General features: G+C 35.7%; 1 long non-coding RNA gene across 1 annotated transcript in view; it reads left to right on the forward strand.

Annotated features, from left to right (window-relative positions):
• LOC145683410 (uncharacterized) overlaps positions 1-15,698 on the forward strand; it is a 167,827-nt gene that overhangs the window by 97,593 nt on the left and 54,536 nt on the right. The window contains exon 2 of the long non-coding RNA XR_014131082.1: positions 3,303-3,390. This is a non-coding gene — a long non-coding RNA (uncharacterized LOC145683410). The remainder of the gene's footprint in view (positions 1-3,302; positions 3,391-15,698) is intronic.

A 15,698-nucleotide genomic window follows, 5' to 3' on the forward strand; every position in this document is an offset into this window, starting at 1 on the left:
CATCTGAGTCCGTATCATACATCATTGAACAAATTAATGGAACAGGAGCAATATAAAATTCGAACTACATGGAGGACAGTAGAATATTTGATAAAAGAAGTAACACAAGAATAAATGATTCCCATTTAACATGGTAATGGAAAAATATGTTTATCATATTACCATTTTTACAGGAAAAATTAAGATAATGTTTTAACTATTTCCTTCAGGATATTAATATAGAAAAGAATTATAAATTATCATAGAACATTGATTATTGATAGGATATTGTATGAAATATTGACTATTGAAAGTAATCAATATACTCTGAATCATTGTAAAGAAAGTCACTCTTAGTAAATTTTCACTCTTCAGTCAATTTCTTTCTGGGAGCAAGCAAAGTAGAAAATATCTACTTTAGAATCATACACAAAGAAATATGTAAATTTATATTTTGATGGAGCCACTTCAACGTTATGAACTCTAGGGAGTGTATACCATGATGAAAAGGTGTGGAGAAATCATTTCTTTCAGAATGTAGGGAACATTCTAGTTGCAAACCTGTTAAAATCTCATGTTCGATTTTTTCAATATCGTCATCATTTTTTTCCTTCTGCATTGCTTAAAAGTAAACGAAATAAACGCAGAATTAAGTTTTCAATAATTTTAAAGATGGGTTAAATTAAAAAATTCATTCGTTTAACTTAAAAGAACATAGGGCTTTAGACATATTGGGCGGTATTCAGAGAGAATTCATTAACGAACGGTTAGTCACAGACTACTTAGTGAAATTCTAGCTCTTTACTAAGGAAAATGTACTTTTTGGTGTTGGTGAATACAAGTAAAAAGTTGATTAGAGTATGATTAACTAATATAATCCAATGCATCGGATGAGAAAAATAAATGTGGCAACTACGGAGTCTGTAAAAATGAAAATACATGAAATCTGAAATCAGAAAAGTGAGTCCTACAAGCTAAACCATGGCTAAAATGGTATCCTCTGCTGTAGATAAATTAGACACATGTGATTAACTTTATCAACTACTACGTTCTAACCAAAGATTGTGCATACACTTTTCATAATCATCCGTTAGTAATACTCATAGTAAGGCATTAATCAGGTGTCAAAACGACTCTGCATAATTCCCATTATTATTATCATTCTTATTCCCTTTTAAATCTTCTATTAGGAATTTCCAAAATCCTTCATTCGTGATACATTCCTTAAAAATCCAATGTACTAGGTTTAAGTTCCAAGCCTAAGGAGTATGACAGTTTGGCTTATCATGGTCAGTGTCTCAGTCAGGAGTTATATATCTGATCACTATTCTTTACTGACGACCAAGTTTATGAGTAACGTGAAAACTATTATCGAGATCAACTAACTCTAAGAGTATGTGTTTGCACACATGACCAGCATTGAACTGCTGAAGTCATTTCTATGATAAGGAGCATGTCATAAAACAGTAAGTCCCATTCCAGGGATTTATGAGGATATTGCATCTTGCATAAGCAGAAGAAACTCTCTGTTGTACTAATCCGAAAGCTAGGTGATATGTAGCAGTATAACATACTATTAATTTATGTCTTCCTTTGTTATTTTTACTTACTCATGCTAACTATTAATTGACCATGAAATACTTATACAAATAATTGCAAAAACTGTATATATGTCCTATAGATATAAATCCTATACAGATTGACAGTAGTGAGACGAGAAACAAATAAAAAAAAATAATACACTCTCGTTCACTTCTTTATTTCACATGCTTTAATGACTATACCTTTTAGACAGGAATAAATATAAAGGTAACCAGGAATGTTCTTTAGCTTTTTCACCCAACGCATTCGAACATCGATATATCAGCTAAGTCGTACCTGGAACATCAAAATTAGTCCACATCAGCATTGACGTTCTTCTATCAACGTTCTGGAGCGAAATCACTTCTATCACGATAGAACTTCGTGGGCCGAGAAGCTGAAAAGGTATCAAGTGAATTTGGTACCTCTACTAAGGATTTGAACTGCCGTCCTCTGAAGTGATTATCCAACAAGGGTAGCACTTGATAATTTGGCTGTGGAATGTCCGGGAAGTATCGTAAATGCAACAGTGTTTTCCATCCAAGGTATGAAAAAGTGTCCTGGGTAATACTAGGAAAGTGAGGGTTAGCGTTGTCTGGTAACAGGAGAACCCCTTTGCGATTCAGAAGTGCTGGTTTTAGAATTTTCAGTTACTCTTCATCACGGCTGAAATGCTGACACTACACAGTTGCAGGTAGCAGTTCCCGATGTACGATGACGAGAGGAGTCCACCAAACACAGAAGGACCTTCTTCTGGTACTGTTCTGGTTTCGATTGTTTTGGAGCCGGTTCATGGGATGCTAACTAATGATGACGGGGCCGAGGAGCTTCGTACATGACGTACTTCTCATTACATGACAATACCCTGTCGAAAATTCCTCCTTTTTCAGACGAGACAGCAAAGAATCAAAGGTGTCTGCTTGCGTTGCCTTCTGGCACGGAGTTGAATCATGTGCAAATCATCGATTCAATATGTAATGCTTCCTAAGAAGATGGAGGTGCTGCCGAGTGGTTTCACACACTGAACTGTAGTGCAAGTTGCTGACATATTTGGCTATTATTCGACTCAATTGCTGCCTTAAGATCTTCATTTTGTACATGTGTTTGTCTTCCTCACGTTAGTGTTAGCACCTGGTGCGTGTTTGGGTGCTAATCACCATCCTTAAACCTGTTAAGCTGCCGCTCCACTGTCCGGGTAGTCACGACATCATCACGAAAGGCCTGGCTTTTCTTCTACTCACTGCAGCGCCGTTTGCCCCAGGTTTGAACTTGCACAGCACATACGCCCTTTAGGAGATTCTCTCTAGATCCTACGTTCACTCTCTCTTTACACAAACTCACGGTGTAACTGAACTTCCACAACCAGGTAGTATACAACATATACTCACACAAAAACCTATCTTCGACTTATCTCCATTCGCATTCAACTCACGATATAAGGGCTAACTGAACACAGGGTTCCACGAAAAAGGACAGAACTTTGTTGGTTACCTTTGTAATAAATAATATAGTTTTTAATTGTTACAAAGTAAGATAAAATGTTTTGTAGATCGTATGTTTAGCCAATTGAGTTGATAACTCATAACAAAAGTGTTTTAGTAGTAACTATATGTTTACCCAATTTTTTCTCCAATAATAATTTCGAACCCAATTTTCAAATACTTTTCTAATTTATCATTGCATGATAATAATTAATTATTTCCTTCGTGTTTAAATGTAAAAATACGATTGTTCATTTGTAGGTGAAGAAACATATTCCAGCACTCAAAACCAGCATCCTTCTTCTTACTATATGCAGCGTGGCAACTCCATCTCTCCTTCGCAATCCAGGTAAATCAAATTCACTCAATTTCATTTTATTATCTTAAGGAAGAAAAATACTTTCACAAGCCAAAGCACTCTGAATGAAGCCGTTAAATGTCAGTGGTTTTATTGAGAAAAATAAACATTCTGTTATGTATATTCAGTTATCCCGAAGGTACTATACGATATAATAAATTTCTTATTCTAGGTAAATCTATGTTGTAGAATACCTGCAAAAGTTTGTTTGAAATAACTTTTAAATATATAATAATTGAAAGTATTTATATATAAAATGTGAAAATAATGTACTAACCCTATATAGTTGAAACAGCTAAAGAATAATAAGTGACCTAAACGGTAACTAACTCAGGTAAGTGAGTAACTGTTCAGAAAAACAATACACATTTCATGCTTCTCCCGCAGGATTTCTACAGGACACTATTAGGTAATATATATATAAATTTCAGAACTATAGTAAAGCATATAATTTCAGGCACACACACACATACACACATGTACATACACACATATCTACTGATACACGTATTTGCGTACTTGTTAGCTCCGAGTTCGGAAACAGACTTGTTGGAACCAAATGTGGAATAAAAAACTAAAGTGCGCATCGAAATACAAAAACGAGAGCGACATCGAAATACAAGAATTTTGTTCAAATTTGCGTTCGGAAAGCACTTATGTCGCTATTTTTATCAGTTCCCTCCGAAATACCTGTGGTGCCGTACTATATTTATTATATACTGGTTCCAACTTCACCTGCAAGATACAAATGATTCTGGTACCAATAATATATCTGGATGATCTAATGTTATACACACACACACAATTAACATTCTTCTACAGAATTGCATTCGTTATCAGGAACTCTACAGTGTAAAATTGTTTCACGTACCTTTAGTGTAAAATAAAACTCAAAGTAGGAAAGTACACGCAGTTTTTGGGGAAATCTACAAGAATATGAAAGAACTACAAGAAACTACATGGTGGAAAGAAACTACATGGTTCTTTATATTTAGATTACCAGATATTCGTCAATTGAACTTCGTACACTACTCCTTAAATCGGCAGACTCTTTGTATGTTTGTTCTCTACTTCCCTTTATCGGAGTAGAAGTGGGTATTTAAGACAAGTATCAGCGAGAAAGAATCAACTCGTTTACAAACGGGCCGTGAGCGAATTCAGATGACCAGAACTGCTCGATGCATTTGTTAGTAAACACTCTGAAGCGTGTGTCCGCCTTTTCGATTTATTCTCCTGCCATTCAGACAGTTCCTCAACCTTCCGCGTAACGACGACTTAGAAGCATTCTCACGACAGTCAGTCTCCTTTTATATCACATTCGTCAATAGAAAGGAAAAACATAAGACCTTAACTGTTTCGAAAGAAAAATGTTAACCCAGAAACACAGATTAGATGTGGAGAGAATTTTAACGCGTAGCTATTTTCTGTATTTCCTTGCTAAGTACTTAGCTGTTCAGTTTGGTTCAATTGAAATTGTTTGGGATAGATGACCCGGACTTTTGATTTGGCTCTTGTACTGACCAGATCCAAAATATGAGTTTAAAAGTATCCCACATTTGATACTTTAAGGAAAAACTTAATTACATTGAAACATGAGCACTCTGTACAAAAATTGAACATACAAAATGACTGTTACAACTTTGTTTCCAAAGTTTGTATGTACTACTATGAGCAAAATAAATGACGCGTCTCTTTGTTTTGAAGTTTCTTGAAAATATCTCCGTTTTCTTTATATGTTCGAAATATCGGAATGTTTCCCCAGCAGAAAACGTTTATAGCAAACCAGTTTTTAATATTTCTGTTAGATATTATCTCAAAGTAAATAAATTAGAAGCAAAAACATTAAATCCACCGAAATCACGAGAGTTACCAACTCTGTTGTAGTGGGAAATTTTCAAGAACGCGAGGGTATTCTGCAGTTCAACACGAAGCAGGGACATCTATGTCATTGAAAGAAATGGGGATTAAAGCAAAAACGAAAATTTTAACGAAACATTTCTTATATATCTTATTAAGTGAATTATCTGCAAGCTCCAAATATATGAATCTATGCCCAGTATTAACGTATAGATGGAGAAAATAGTTGAAATTACCTATGGAAAACGAAAAATTGGTAGCACGATCGTAATGAAAAATCATCTTTACCGTGGAACAGGTTCTGTTCGCGTAAGAAAACAAATAGCTCAGTTAGTTAAAACAGCGAGTCTGTATGCCGTAAGTGTCTGGTTCAAACCCCATAGAAGTGCCAATGTCACTTTCATTTCTGTGGTTGTTTTATTTATGTTCTATGTGGGTAAGAATAAAATTGTAACATCTGTGTAAAACTCATGACGATACCAAAAAATAAAAAAATGTAGTCGCACTTGCATTAGTGTCCCTTATTTTTGTTTGCAAACAGTTTCGTAATTATGTTCCCTGTGCTCACTGCGCACAATACGCTCGCTGGCGCATAACGAATGCTTTACAGTAAATGTTAATTCTAATTTGCAGAATTTTACAGTTTCACAATGTTTATCATTAAATAGTGTTCTATGTATTTGTTTGGACATTTTGAAAACATATTTCTCTATTAAATGTTTAATTTTCCCTAGATGTTTAATTACGGAAAAGTTTTACAATGTATCTGTTTTGAATTGAAATTGTTTTGAATTTACCACATGAGGTAAGTAGCTCGAAGAAGGAGAACTGAAGTAGCTGATATTCTACGTAAAAGCAACCTATTGTAGAATGATGGTGCTTCTTACCTTCAGCACATAATCTTTACGTTAGAGAGTCAGACACAAAAAATCGTTTTTCCCTCCCCTATGACCACTTATCTTAAAGCTCAACATACCATGGTTCGTCTTACACAATATCGATGCTCCAAAAACATTCATATAATAATAATAATAATAATAATAATAATAATAATAATAATCCTGAATATGCTATCCTTACCAAATATTGTAACCTTAGACATCTTAGCTTAAAATGCTTTCTTTCGTAATAATTTGACCAACCATGTGGGAGGCGGCACGACGTTTCATTTTGCCCCTCTCATTTCAGTACCCTCCCAACAGAAAATATTTTCTGATAATCAGGGCAGACAAAATGAATAAGAAATATATTTACAACATCCTCTCCCCCTTCATAATTAGAGTATTACGTAGCATTTTATTCTACCGAAGATGGCCCTGTGCGGTTAAGAGTATGTAACTAAAGAAATACCTAATATATAGAACCCCTTGAATGTAATATTACCGCTTCTTTATTTGGTCGAGGCAGCTCTTACACAACCAAGGGTGAAAAAAGAATAGGAAAAGTTTTTATTGATTCTAGTGGCGGATCCAGCACGGACTCCTGGGTAGGGGGGTGAAGTGAAAGATTCTTTTGATGATGTGAAGCTGTCACAAATTACCACTTAACCAAGCTAAACATAATATTGTGGTGAACCGGAACCGAGTCAGTTCAAATTGATGTAAAACTTTAATTTTTGACTTCATATTAAAGTTTTGGTTCCAAATGAGAATTTCAGTCCGAGTGGTCAATGATCAAACCTCGGGGGGATCGTCGGTGTAGAGGCTATGACTTCTTATGGTAAAAGGCAAAAATATTCAAATTCTTAAAGTTTTCGTCTAATTTAAAGGAATTTTTCGCTTCATATTAAAGTGTTCGTTTTAAATGACAATTTCAATCCGAGTAGACAATGATCAAAGCTCGGGGGCTCTTCAATGTAGGAAAATAATGACGTCTATATAGTTATCCTGTTGGTGACATGACGTAAATATAGCACAAAGTAAACGCTCGAAGCTATCCTCCCTCGTAGCCTAGTGAACTAGCGCAACATGCTAGTAAGGAAAATTGGTTTTGGCGTGGGTTCAAACCCTGCCTAAGGAGAGTTAATTTTATTATTTTTAAAACACTTTATAACATTTCTTCCGTTAGAAAGATCAAAAATAATATTCAAAAAATGATATAACGATTATTTCTTAAATTTTTCATTTAACTTCTTTCATTAAAATAAGCTTGTCCTTGAACTCTACAGATCCATAGCAAATTTAGTAGTAGTAGTAGTAAAAGTAGAAGTAGTAATAGTAGTAGGAACGGGTTAGAATGCTATTCAGATTCATTTGTTTCCGTGCGATGTTGCCAAACATAACTCGTTTACAATTCCCTATGGCTATGGCTGAGTGTATTTCGAAAATAGGCTTGCTGTTCGGGATGAAGTTCCAAGGTTCAGCATTGATTAGGTGTTTTTGATATTAATATTCCTTCTAACAATATTGGCAGTGGACAAAAGTTAGCCCGTGTTAAACCTTTTTTCTCCTAATTTAGTTATTTTACTTTATAATTTAACGATTGTCAGCAGGCACGTATGCAGGTATTTATTTCTAGAGCGGTCCAAAGCTATTCGTGTGGTCCAACTTGAATATTAGGATAAATTATAATATTTAAAAAATAAGGTTAAATTAGGTTAAATTTACAGAAAAGTTGAGATTTCACAGGGGGTCCGGACCCCCTGAACCCGCCTCTAAATGCGTTCTTGTTTGTCAGTAATGTTTCCTCATTTGAAACACTCGTAAACTTTGAATATGTAAAGGAAAACGATTTATTTTATAAAGTATCACTTCAAGGAAAAGCGATATTTTTATTGCACACGGTGGTACCCCACCTTAACAAGGGCATTAATTCCTTCCCTTTGGTTCTTTGCCATTGCTCTCTATCGAATGGTTGGGTTTGTAAAATATTACTCCTAAGAACAAACGTGATATGAAGATACCAATACTGAACAGAACTCAATAGAAATGCATGCTGAACTTACGTTTATAGTTAGGATATGGTGATTTGCCCTCAAGATCAATCTACTGATAACTCAGTTCCATCCCTGTTCGAACAGTTTTGACGTGTTTTCCGACTACCATACGAACAGACAATCAGGGAAAATCATAGCATGCAATACATTTGAGCAAGTATATTTCTCGCGAAATTATTACACACATTATCCAAAGACTCTTAATATATGAATCTATACATTTATTTATATAGATAAAGCAAACAGTGGAAACTATCAATCGAAAGAATAAATTAACAGCACGATCATAATGAAAACCATGCCTCGTAATATAACAGACCTCTTTCGCGTAAAAAATCAAAACTCAGACGGTGAGAGCAAGTAGTCTGTGCTAGTTAGGTTGTTAGTTCGAGCCCAATACGAGTACGGTTTTTATCACTATTGTTTTTCTTTTTTTATGTGAGAAAAAATCAAATTGTGATATCGCGATATGAAGTGTATTTGATTAGGTAATACTGTTTTAACTAAACTTTAAATATCAGTATCCGTCGAAATTATTTCACTAACCGATCAGTTACTGAACATTTCAAACACGTCAAACCAACGGCATAACATGAGGGTTAACCACTCCTCCGCAGCCCTTAGTTATGCGTCAGTACTTGCCGGAGCGAACCAAGGGTCGCACAACAGAGGACGCCAAAATGAGCGTCAAAAAGTAAATTTTACAATGTGTTTTCCACTGACTTTTTTATTTATATTCTTATGAAGCAGCGGCAATTACACAATCTTTTTCCATTTCACCGTGGAAGAAAATAGTTTCATAGTACTAAGGGAGTTGCATCGACAAATGGAGAGATGACATGTGGAATAAAGAGTGGAGGGGGAGTAAGTATTGTTTGTTTGTTTGTTTGAGTTTAGCGTTCCACGGTTACGCCTTAATGCCCAAAGGAGATGTGGATACTGATTATAGTGGAATCCAAACCACGTTTATTGTTCAACAGTAATCCACCGGGAATTGGACCCGGGACCACAGAAGTCAGCCGTGCTAGCCACTAGACGAAGCTGTAGCAGAGTTCGTATTGTTTATTGCGGGCCATATTCTTTGTGAATTTTTTCTAGGTAGTGAATGTTTTTTTCAAAAAATGGCTTTAAACAAGTAAAAACACTATGATAAAATGTGAAATATAGGTTAGTACTAAGGGGAGGGCGCCAAAAAGTCACTTCGTCCGAGTGAAAGTTTAACCTGGTCCGCCCCTGCGTACTTTCTATATAATTTTTGGCTTTGCAGCTTGTGCTGTCCCCACGCCGCAGGTTGCGGGGGCCCTATTTACCCCTATGCTTCGAACCTAATTCAATAACTGTTTCAGAAATATATATTTATGGGAATATATATTTTTCTAATAGTCCCATAGATCTTTCATCCAGAACACCAGATGCAATATTTCAGAACGAGTCTGCCTAAGTATAAGGAAGATCTGATATTTCCTAATTAAGTTCCTTTCAGAAGGTTTGCTATTTCTTTAACGGTAGTGTAAATAAACATACTAATCGTTATTAGCCCGACAGCAAACCATCCTGGACAAATCCCTCTAGAACAACGATCAGCAAAAGTTTATTCTGCCTAATTTTATAAGCGACTCAAGCTGTGCTGTGCTTTGTTTCTAACAAAATATAAAGTATTCTGTAATCTTTGGACACTTTCCTATTCTTTTTGTCACTTTGGTTGTGTTTGGCGCCCTCCAAATAATAAAGGTTATATTAGAGTCAAGGGGCGCTATAAATATATTACGTATTTCTTTAGTTACCTAACCATAACTGCCTAGGGTCATCTTGGGTAGAATAAAAATTTCTACCTGATATTTCATTCACGGAGGAAAGGATGTTCTAAATATATTTCTTATTCATTTTGTCTGCCGTGCTTATCAGAAAATAAGTTCTTTTGGGAGGGTGCTGAAAAGAGAGGACAAAATAAAACGTCGTGCTCCTCCTACATTTTAAATTTTGTTACGTGGTTGCTCAAATTATTATTTGCATAATCAGAATTATTATTATTATTATTATTATTATTATTATTATTATTATTATTATTATTATTATTATTATTATTATTATTATTATTATTATTAAGCATGAATGCGTTTGGAGAGCCGAAATTATGTAACACGAACCATTACATGTAGAACTTTAAGATCAGTGGTCATAGGGGAGGAAAAAAACGAATTTTTCTATCTGACTCTTTAACGTAAAGATTATGTGCTGAAGGTAAGAAGCATCATCATTCTACAATTGGTTACTTTAACGTAGAATATCAGCTACTTCAGTTCTCCTCCTTCGGGCTACCTACTTCACGTGATAAATTAAAAACAATTTCAATTTAAAACAAATACATTGTAAACCTTTTTCGTAATAAAATATATATAAGAAAAACTAAACATTTAATAGGGAAATCTGTTATCAAAGTTTCCAAAAAAGAGATAGAAGACTATCTACTGGTAAGCATTGTGATACTTTATAAAATTCTCAAAATTACAATTAACATTTACTGGAAAACATTCATTATACATCAGTGAGCATTTAGTGAGCAGTGAGCACAGGGGAAATAATTACGAAACTGTTTGCAAACAAAAATAAGGGACACTAATGCAAGTGCGACATTTTTTTCTTTTTTGTTATCTAGTTAAAATGGCATTTCTTGGTATTTTTCGTTAAGACAAAAATAGGAATATAACTAATAATATTCCATGCCCAAAGATCAATAATCCTAGTGCTATATAAATCTTTACCTTATTGTCAAAGAAAAATATCTACCCATTCTGTATTCTCACTGAACTAAAGATTATATAGAACTAATTAAACTTACACACACACACACCCCTGTTTGTGCACTCTCCAAAAGGTGTATGCAAGCTGGGCGATAGGAAAACCGAGTATGGACTCATATCAGTTTTGCTAATAGAGCTATTTTCCTCATATGCTAGCAAAATTTGCGCCTGCGATAAAGCTACATTTCAGAGGCACCAGAATGCAGTATCTCGACCTTGACTGGTACGTACAAGTGAATGTTCTCGGATATTTAGTATGAGCCAATTCTGTTAAAATCTTTGCAAGAAAGCCTAAAACACAGAATTCAAGATTCCAACAAAAGGGAATTTTGCAAAGTTTTACGGGCTACTTACTGGCACATATCAAGGATTTTTCCATGAAAATAAAACCTTTTTAACAAAAGTTTCTAGAGCATATTTGTGTTTTTCAAATAATCTTGTGAATTCTGTTCCTGGCGTGGGAGCTGTAAGGTTCAGTACCTCAGGTGTAAGCAACTACTATAAATCATGCTTCATAAACGAGTACGTGTTTTCTCTTCAAAGCATAATCACCAACAGACGGTGGAAGGAGGATACCAGAAAGTCGCGCAGTTGTTTCCGAAGGAAATTGAAGATGACCAACCCTCTTCTCACGAACTTCCCCTTCAGAGGACAACCATAAAGAAGGACCTCAAGTGCACAGAAGAATATGTTCCTGTGCTGATCGCTACCTTCCTAAACTATTTCTGAGATAGTTTTGTGTTACGAAGGTTTTCTTAAATCAAACTTCTGAAGCCGTAATAGGCAAAGGTGAATTTCTATAACTACCTGCCCCGGAGGCTGCAATACGCAAAGATATACAAATATACTGTCTCCTGAAACTACGATGAGTAAGAAAGATATCGTTTAAATCACCACCCTAGGCCGCTGTGGGATAGAAGATTTTACCTTTTAATCTTAAGTTACTTATCACCATCGACTTCGGTAGACGCAAAAGCATCACAGCTAAGCCGCATGGTGTTGCTACTGTCGTTGGAACCATAGCACCGATCTGAGAATATCCTAGCAAATTATTTATTTCAAACTAATTTACGGCTTTCAACTTGTTTCAGAGGCATATTGAAACGTGTGCTGCATGGATATTTGCTCTCAATAGATTACCGTGCACCGGAATATATTCACTGAACCCTCAGATATTTACAGACCTGACTACTTACCCGCAAACTTGATTCGTGTTGCAAGATGATACACTAGGCCTACCTGTGAAGACCCTTAATGCTGAACTTCGGTAGGGGTTGAGAAGAAGGTGATACTTCTTGTTTGTTGTCTGCAGTTATTCATTTTTTTGAAATGTCTACGTGCACTACGAACAGAAAAATGCCTTACCGGGTGTTCTGATATATATATATATATATATATATATATATATATATATATATATATATATCAGTGATAGAACTTCATCCATGTTGAAAATTTGGATGAGATCGGTTATGGAGTTTTACTAGCATATATTTACCCGCTTCGCTGGGTAAAATGAAAATTTAAATGCACAATGCTGTATCTCGTGTGTTTAGTACCCACGAAATATGCTGTTTTCGTTTTTAATGGCATCGAATTAAACGGCATCGAGAAGATCACTGATCATCTCGGCGACCCCGAAAATCCTGAATTCGACACTAATATTAATCGTTTTCGATCATTTTATTATCTCCCCCTCTCCCAAGTTACGGGTCTGAACTTGGTTTTAAACTAGATATGAAGTGTCATTCTTCATCTCAGCGGCTCTTAAAAAGTACAGATCAAACAATAATATCGGAAAATTTCCCCCTCCTCCTCTTTTATGTTGCGCGGCAGGCTATCGGATGTGTCACCGGTCATCTCAGCGAGCCCGGAAACTATAAATTCGATGGGTTATTTTTTATCTGTTTATTTCATTTTCACCTCTCGCAAGATGCGAGGCTGAATTTGAATTTTAACAGCATCAGAAGTGTCACTGTTCATCTCGGGGATCCCAAAACTATAGATTCAACACTACTGTCGGTCATTTTCGACTATTATATCCTCCTTCGCAATGTTGGGGCCCATGTCATTGAAAGTGTCACCTTTCATCTCAGTGACTCCAAAAAATGTGGATTCAGCACTAAAATCGGTCATTTTTGATAATTTATAAAACTCTTTGTCCCACAAGTTGGTTTGAATTTGAATTTAAACGGGATCGAAATAATCACTGTTCATGTAAGCGACACAGAAAACTATACATTCGATACTGATACTGGCCATTTTCAATCATTTTTATATAACTCTTTCTCCCCCTCCTTCAACTGGTGGGACTGATTCTGGATTTAAACCCAGTTCGAAAATGTCACTGTTCATCTGAATGATCCCGAAAACTACGGATTAGACACTAAAATGGTCATTTTCGATCATTATTATGTATACCTCCCCCTCCCCTTCAACCGTGCTGCGGCACACGCCATCAAAATTGTCACCGTAAATCTCAGCTAATCCTAAAACTATGGATTCGACACTAATATTAGTCATTTCCAATCATTTTTAATGTTTATTCACCTCCCCTACGTTATTTCCTCCCGCTTCCGTACGTTGTTTCCTCCTCCTCTCCAACCTACAGGGCTCAACTTGGATTGAAACAGCTTCAGAAGTGTCAGTGTTCTTCTCATCGACACCGAAAACTATGGATTCAACACTAATATCGGTCATTTTGATCATTTTTACATTTCTCTCCCTCCCCCTCTCCTACGTTGCATCGTCAAAGTGAGTAGCCTAAAGTAATTTCTGCACCATAACTCATGTATGTTGAAAATTTGATTTAGATTGGTCGGGTGGTTCAAGAGTGATGAAATCACAAAGCAGTCATTTTTGTTTTAATTTGCATATATACACCCTTCCCTCTCCCCTATGCTGGCTAGTCAAAGTGGAACGATAAAAAATCACCCAAGGGCCGACCCTCATACATGTTGGAAATTTGATCGTGATTTGTTGAGTGTTTCAAAAGTTATTAGTTTTATTAATATTTATTCATATGTACCTTTCCCCTCCCGCTCTTCTAGGTTCCACCGTTAAAGTGAAATTACAAAAATGTTTCCAGATCCGAACCTCGTGTAACTCGAAAATTTGATTGAGATCAGACGGATAGTTCAAAATTTATTTAGTTACAAAGATAGTCACTTTCATTCTTATATAAGTTGATTTTTATATATCTTCCCCTGCTTTTCTTCTCATACGTTGCTCTGTCAAATTTAAATCATAGAAACGATCCCAGGCCTGAACAGTATCTATATTGAGAATTTGGTCAACATCGGTCGAGTTGTTCGGGAGTTATTAATTTTTTTTATACTCTCCCCCTCCCCCAAACCCTCATTTCTCCCATCAAACTGACCTAAAACCAGCCCAGCTTTAAGCCTCATCCATGTTACAAACTTGATCGAGATCGGCCAGACGGTTCAGCATATTGAGTCACAAATAGTGATTTTCAAACAGTGATTTTATATATATATAGATCTACTAGCATGTATTACCCGCCTCGCTGGGTTGAAATAAATAATTTAAATGCACACTGATATTGCTCATTATAAATCATTTTAAAGTATGTCATCCCCCCTCATCTCCCAAATGTCAGGGCTGAAAATTGACTTAAACAGCAACAGAAGTGTCACTGTTCATTTCGGCGACCAACTATAGATTCATCAGTAGTATCTGTCATTTTTGACCATTTATATACATACATACATACATATATATATATATATATATATATATATATATATATATATATATATATATATATTTCCCCACCTCATGATGCGGGCCATCGGAAATGTCATCGTTCATCTCAGCGACCTCAAAAAATGTGGATTCAGCACTAATATCAGTCATTTTTGATCATTTTAAACCTCTTCCTCCAGCAAGTTGAAAGTTTGAATTTGAATTGGAACGGGATCGAAAGTACCACTGTTCATATAAGGGATCCAGAAAGCCATAAATTCGACACCGATAGTGGCCATTTTCTATCAATTTTATATATATATATATATATATATATATATATACACATCTTTTCCCCTCCTCAAGTGGCGGGGCTGATTTTGGACTTAAAATGGATCGCAAATGTCACTGTTTATCTCAATGATCTCAAACACCATGGAATAGACATTAATATTGGTGATTTTCGATCATTATGATATACAGCTCCCTTTCCCCCTCCTCCTTGCTGCCACACACGGCATCTGAATTGTCACTGTTATTCTCAGCTACTCCTAAGACTATGGATTCGACACTACTATTAGTCATTTTCGATCATTTTTAAATGTTTATTTCTCTCCACTACGTTGGTCCCCCCCCTCTCCAACTATCTGGTCTGAACTTGGATTGAAACAGTATCATAAGTGTCACAGTTTCTCTCATCGACCCAGAAAACTATGTATTCAACACTAATATCGGTCATTTTGATCATTTTGAAATTTCTCTCCCTCTCCCCCTCCCTACGTTGCATCGCGAAACTGAATATCCTAAAGAAATCCCTGCCCTAAAACTCATTCATGTTGAAAATTTGATTGAGATCGGTCGGATGGTTCAAGAGCGATGAAGTCACAAAAACAGTCATTTTTATTTTATTTTTTTACATATACTGTATATCTCCCTCTCCGCTATGTTGGCTTGTGAAAGTGAAACGATAACAAAAACTCCCAAGACACGACGCTCATATA

This window comes from Thermobia domestica, chromosome 4 (assembly GCF_964235325.1).
Source record: "Thermobia domestica chromosome 4, izTheDome1.hap1.1, whole genome shotgun sequence".
Classification (NCBI taxonomy): Eukaryota; Metazoa; Arthropoda; class Insecta; order Zygentoma; family Lepismatidae; genus Thermobia; species Thermobia domestica.